The 7107-nt window shown below is 41.1% G+C and overlaps 1 pseudogene; it reads left to right on the forward strand.

The window, feature by feature from the left end:
* The first annotated feature begins 1314 nt into the window (after nt 1-1314).
* LOC110313821 overlaps nt 1315-7107 on the forward strand; it is a 22297-nt pseudogene continuing 16504 nt past the window's right edge.

The following is a 7107-nucleotide window of genomic DNA, read 5'->3' on the forward strand; positions in this document are numbered from 1 at the left end:
TGTGGGTTGGCACAGGGTGAGGTACAGCTTATCAGAAAGGACCAGTTGGGGTGAATGGATGTGGACATTCACCAGCCCCTTAGAACTGTTTTAAACATCTTTGGTTATATGCCCAGGAGAGGTATATGCTGGATCCTCCGGTAGTACTATGTCTGAGGGACCACCAGACTGATTTCCAGAGTTGCTGTACAAGCTTGCAATCCCACCAGCAATGGAGGAGTGTTCCTCTTTCTCCACAACCTGCTGTCACCTGAATTTTTTATCTTAGCCATTCTGAGTGGTGTTAGGTGGAATCTCAGGTTTGTTTTGATTTGCATTTCCCGAATGATTAAGGATGTTGAACATTTTTTTCAGATGCTTCTCAGCCATTCGATATTCCTCAGATGAGAATTCTTTGTTTAGCTCTGTGTACCATTTTTAATGGGGTTATTTGATTTTCTGGAGTCTATCTTCTTGAATTCTTTATATATATTGGATGTTAGTCCCCTATCTGTTTTAGGATTGGTAAAGATCCTTTCCCAATCTGTTGGTGGCCTTTTTTGTCTCATTGACAGTGTCTTTTGCCTTACAGAAGCTTTGCAATTTTATGAGGTCCCATTTGTCAATTCTCGATCTTACAGCACAAGCCATTGCTGTTTTATTCAGGGATTCTTTTCCCCTGTGCCCATATCTTCAAGGCTCTTCCCTACTTTCTCCTCTATAAGTTTCAGTGTCTCTGGTTTTATGTGGAGTTCCTTGATAAACTTAGATTTGAGCTTAGTACAAGGAGATAAGAATGGATCAATTCGTATTCTTCTACATGATAGCCGCCTGTTGTGCCAGCACCATTTGTTGAAAATGCTGTCTTTTTTCCACTGGATGGTTTGAACTCCTTTGTCAAAGATCAAGTGACCATAGGTGTGTGGGTTCATTTCTCGGTCTTCAATTCTATTCCATTGGTCTACCTGTCTATCACTCTACCAGTACCATGCAGTTTTTATCACAATTGCTCTGTAGTACAGTTTTAGGTCAGACATAGTGATTTCCCCAGAGATTTTTTTTTATCATTATGAAGAGTTTTTGATATTTGCAAATTGCCCTTTCTAACACGTTGAAGAATTGNTGCTAGGCTCTTTTGAGAGTGTAGCAGACACCTGAGTGTGGGTGGGGCACCCCGTGGTGGGCTGCCCCTTAGGGGCGGGGCTTGGATGTGGATGGTAGTGTCANGGGCAAGGATCAGGGCTTTGTGGGCAAGAGGCAGACCCCCATCCACAAGAGAGGGCTGTTCGGGAGAAGGCAGGAGAGGAGCAAATCCAACGGGGCGGGACTTGGGTCATGTGGGTTGGCACAGGGTGAGGTACAGCTTATCAGAAAGGACCAGTTGGGGTGAATGGATGTGGACATTCACCAGCCCCTTAGAACTGTTTTAAAGTTTTACATTTGGAGCTAGAGCGATAGCTCAGTTGTTAAGAGCATACGCCATTCTTCCCAAGGGACCCCAGTTTGATTCTTAGTACATCAGATGGCTTACAGTTCCCTGTAACCCTAGTTCCGGGGGAAATCTGACACCTTGGAGTTTTATGGGCACTTGTGTTCATGTGAACATACCCTCCCAAACACATAATTAAAATAATTTTTAAAATTAAAGAGAAAAAAAAGCCAGGCAGTAGTGGTACACGCCATTAATCCCAGCACTCACAAGTTGGAGCCCAGCCTGGTCAACACAGTGAGTACCAGGACCGTCAGGGCTACTCAAAAGAAATCCTGTCTGGAAAAATAAATTTTAAAAATTTAAAAAGAAATCAAAATGTACATTTACTTGTGGGTAAGGCATATAGCGATTGTGTATAGGTTAGAGGACACCTAGAGGGAGTCAGTCATTTCTGTCCATTATTTGGTCCTCGTCAGGCCAGGCAGCAGGCACCTTTATCTTTAAACAATTTCCAACAGGCTGAAAAAGTCCTGTAGCTTCTCTGAGAAATGAATGGGTTTGGGGTCTTCCAATTGTACAAAAGTTACTCATAGAAAAGGACAGGGTTGGAATTGAACTATCACTTTCCCCCTTGGAATAACAAGGAAAACTATATCCCCCTTCCCTGGCCTCACCTAGCTGCTTACAGCAGCTCTGGGGCCTATTTCCTACTCCCAGCCTGTACTCTGCTTAGTTGACAGGGGCACCTAGGATGACAGGTCAGACCCCTTCCCACTACACACAGACAACAGGACTGAGACCCTGGGATGAGGAACAATACTCAAACCACTAAAGAAGCCCAAAGTGAAGCCGGGCAGTGGTGGCACATGCCTTTAATCCCAGCACTTGGGAGGCAGAGGTAGCAGATTTCTGAGTTCAAGGCCAGCCTGGTCTACAGAGTGAGTTCCAGGACAGCCAGGGCTATACAGAAAAACTCTGTCTCAAAAAACTCAAAAAGAAGGAAGGAAGGAGGAGGAGGAGGAGGAGGAGGAGGAGGAGGAGGAGAAGAAGAAGAAGAAGAAGGAAGGAGAAGGAGAAGGAGAAGGAGAAGAAGAAGAAGAAGAAGAAGAAGAAGAAGAAGAAGAAGAAGAAGAAGAAGAAGAAGAAGAAGAAGAAGAAGAAGAAGAAGAAGAAGAAGAAGAAGAAGAAACCAAACTTACTTCTAGAGGTGCTCAGATTCACCTATTGTTTTTTGGGGGTGGTGGTGGTGATATTTTGCCCCCAGAGCACACTGTAGCAATTGGTCAGAGAAGATTTTCCCTGGACCCTGGAACATCTAAGGTTGTATTCCTCCCCAGCCAGGGCATGCACTCTTTCCTGCTCCTGGGAGTTCCTAGACCCCTAAGTGTAGAGGTACAGTCTCTGAATCTTTCTGTGTTCTCCAGCATGTTACAGAGAACCAGCAAGAGATGACCAGAATTTGATCTCCTTGATGGAGAATTCTGTGAAAAATTGCCCAACTCTATTTTAGGAACCCATAATCAAGAGCCCTAGTTAACAGCTTCTCTTACCTTCTGCTAAACTACCTGTTTGTGCATATCTCTCCTTACAAACAATAACTTACTTTAGTGTCTGTTTAACTGCTTATTTACAACTTCCCCAACCCCACTCCTCAGCTGCTGAGTGAGATACCAGGATATGCTTCTCTTTCTTTAAGAAATCCTTACCCTAAACACTCAAGACTATACTTTGCTCCTGAGAAACCTTGTATAACCCAAGGTAATTGGAACAAAAACTTTCAATTGGCTAAAACTGCCTAAGTGGTCTGGTGTTCTCCCCATAACAGTGTATTGCTAAATTTTTAAAATGTATTTGGACATAAGGGTAACTTCATTAAAATGAATAAAAATCAAAATTTAAGGAACCAGAACACTGTTATCTGTATTCATGATCACTTGGTATTGATCACATTTTTAAATTTTGCTATTTAAACGTATGGGAAATTGATATTTCATGGAGTCTTTTATATTATTTTAATCATGCATACTTTTGGTTCCTGAAAACTTGTAATAGCCATATACTTTTCCATTTCCTCAGAAAGTTTGTTTTTGTTTTTTGAATTTCTTAAATTGGTTGCTATTAAGCTTCTTACTGATTTATATATCTTATTTCTGTTTTATTTTAGAGTTTAGAGCAAACTGAGGTCTTGGGTACTCCAGGTATGTACTTTTGCCACTGAGCACCAGTTAAGAGCACCAGTTAATTTGAAGGCCATTATGCTTTCTGTTGGCAGTTGTCCATTCTTTCCCTTGATGTTTGTGATTCTTTTTTAAATTTTTCTGTTAATTTATTTTCTATTTTATGTGTATTAAGTATTTTGCCTACATGTGTGTATGTGTACCACATATGGACCTGATGTCTATGGAGGTCAAATCCACAGGGACTGGTGTTATATATAGTTTTATGTTTATTTATTTTCTATTTTATGTGTATTAAGTATTTTGCCTACATGTGTGTATGTGTACCACATATGGACCTGATGCCTATGGAGGTCAAATCCACAGGGACTGGTGTTCTATATAGTTTCATGCTACTGCTTTTTGTTCTGGGATTGTCCATGCTCCCAGCTCCCATCCAGCTTCCCTTTTGTTCTATTCACCTTTTCTCCAGGTATTGACTGTGATACCAGCCCCTTCCCAGCTTCCCTTAAATCCAAGGATAACACACACACATACAGTTTGTTACTTTACAACTTGCCTTCATAGCATAATTGCTGAGCTCAGACATCTCTCACCTAGAAAAGTGTGCCCTTAATAGTTTATCTGTTTCTCCACCTGCCCTAAACTTAGAGGTTAGTTCCACCTAGCTCCTGTCATATATCCTTGGCCACATGCCTGTATTAGTGGCCACAGGCCCCAGCTTCCCTGGGACACATGGTTGCTGTGTTCTTCTCCCTCCAAAGCATGGCAGAAAACTCTTCTCTTATTCCTTGTGTCTGCTTTTTTCCCCTGGGGACTCAGAATTCCCATCTATACCTTTGACCTGGCAATTAGCCCTCATCTTTCTTTACTGACAAATCAAGAAGCAACTAGAAACAAAACCTTAGCATTAGCCCTTTAGACTGGAATTACAGGTGATTGTGAGCCACCATCTGGGTGCTGAGAATCAAACCCCTGTCCTCTGCAAAAGCAGCAAGTGCTCTTACCCACTCAGGCACCACCATAGCTGTGATATTTGGGGGTCTTTGTTATTGCCTACTATTTTGTTTAGTTTTTTTTTTTTTTGGTATGCTTTGACAGTTTTCCTTTGTAGTTCTAACATATGTTATGTGAGACATTGTTTAAGGCAAAGATTTTCTAGTTCTTTTTAAAATGTCATTGTCATTAAGATGAGGATTTTTATTAATCTGTAAATTACTTTAGAAAATGTAGGTATTTAAAAATAATATTATTTGCAAATAATGATGTTTTTCTTTTTTACTTTCCTTTTTAAATCTTAATTTTTCATTTTTTCAATTTTTATTAAGTATTTTCTCCATTTACATTGCAAATGCTATCCCCAAAGTCCCCTATACCCTCCCTGCCCCCGCTCCCCTACCCACACACTCCCCCTTCTTGGCCCTGGTGTTCCCTGTACTGGGGCATATAAAGTTTGCAAAACCAAGGGGCCTCTCTTCCCAATGATGGCCAACTAGGCCATCTTCTGCTACATACGCAGCTAGAGACACGAGCTCTGGGGGTACTGGTTAGTTCATATTGTTGTTCCACTTATAGGGTTGCAGCCCCCTTCAGCTCCTTTGGTAATTCCTCTAGCTCCTCTATTGGGGACCCTGTGTTCCATCCTATAGCTGATTGTGAGCATCCACTTCTGTGTTTGCGAGGCACTGGCATAGCCTCACAAGAGACAGCTATATCAGGGTCCTTTGAGCAAAATCTTGCTGGCATATGCAATAGTGTCTGCTTTGGTGGGTGATTATGGGATTGACCCCTAAGTGGGGCAGCTTTTGGAAGGGCCATCCTTTCGTCTCACATCCAGTCCTTGTCTCTGTAACCCCTTCCATGGGAGTTTTGTTCCAAATTCTAAGAAGGGGCAAAGTGTCCACACTTCGGTCTTCCTTCTCCTTGAGTTTCATGTGTTTTGCAAATTGTATCTTGGGTATTCTGAATTTCTGGGCTAATATCAACTTCTCAGTGAGTGCATATTATCTGAGTGCTTTTGTGAATGATATCCTCCAGATCCAACAATTTGCCTAAGAATTTCATAAATTCATTGTTTTTAATATCTGAGTTGTACTCCATTGTGTAAATGTACCACATTTTCCGTATCCATTCCTCTATTGAGGGACATTTGGGTTCTTTCCAGCTTCTGGCTATTATAAATAAGGCTGCTATGAACATAGTGGAGCATGTGTCCCTAGTACCAGTTGGAACATCTTTGGTTATATGCCCAGGAGAGGTATTGCTGGATCCTCCGATAGTACTATGTCCAATTTTCTGAGGGACCACCAGACTGATTTTCAGAGTGGTTGTACAAGCTTGCAATCCCACCAGCAATGGAGGAATGTTCCTCTTTCTCCACAACCTCGCCAGCACCTGCTGTCACCTGATTTTTTTATCTTAGCCATTCTGACTGGTGTTAGGTGGAATCTCAGGGTTGTTTTGATTTGCATTTCCCGAATGATTAAGGATGTTGAACATTTTTTTCACATGCTTCTCAGCCATTCGATATTCCTCAGTTGAGAATTCTTTGTTTAGCTCTGTGTACCATTTTTAATGGGGTTATTTGATTTTCTGGAGTCCATCTTCTTGAGTTCTTTATATTTATTGGATATTAATCCCCTATCTGATTTAGGATTGGTAAAGATCCTTTCCCAATCTGTTGGTGGCCTTTTTGTCTCATTGACAGTGTCTTTTGCCTTACAGAAGCTTTGCAATTTTATGAGGTCCCATTTGTCAATTCTTGATCTTACAGCACAAGCCATTGCTGTTCTGTTCAGGGATTTTTTTCCCCTGTGCCCATATCTTCAAGGCTTTTCCCTACTTTCTCCTGTATAAGTTTCAGTGTCTCTGGTTTTATGTGGAGTTCCTTGATCCACTTAGATTTGAGCTTAGTACAAGGAGATAAGAATGGATCAATTCGTATTCTTCTACATGAAAACCACCAGTTGTGCCAGCACCATTTGTTGAAGATGCTGTCTTTTTTCCACTGGATGGTTTGAGCTCCTTTGTCAAAGATCAAGTGACCATAGGTGTGTGGGTTCATTTCTTGGTCTTCAGTTCTATTCCATTGGTCTACCTGTCTATCACTGTAACAGTACCATGCAGTTTTTATCACAATTGCTCTGTAGTACAGTTTTAGGTCAGNCATAGTGATTCCCCCAGAGATTCTTTTATCATTGAGAACAGTTTTTGCTATACTAGGTTTTTTGTTTTTCCAGAGGAATTTGCAAATTGCCCTTTCTAACTCGTTGAAGAATTGAGTTGGAATTTTGATAGGGATTGCATTGAATCTGTAGATTGCTTATTATGTTTAAGTATGGGCCTTGAATTCCTGATCTTTCCAAGACTTTTATCATGAAGGGGTGTTGGATTTTGTCAAATGCTTTCTCAGCATCTAATGAAATGATCATGTGATTTTTATCTTTGAGTTTGTTTAAATAGTGGATTATGTTGATGAATTTCTGTATATTAAACTATTCCTGCAACCCTGGGATGAAG

This window comes from Mus pahari, chromosome X (assembly GCF_900095145.1).
Source record: "Mus pahari chromosome X, PAHARI_EIJ_v1.1, whole genome shotgun sequence".
In the NCBI taxonomy this organism is placed as follows: Eukaryota; Metazoa; Chordata; class Mammalia; order Rodentia; family Muridae; genus Mus; species Mus pahari.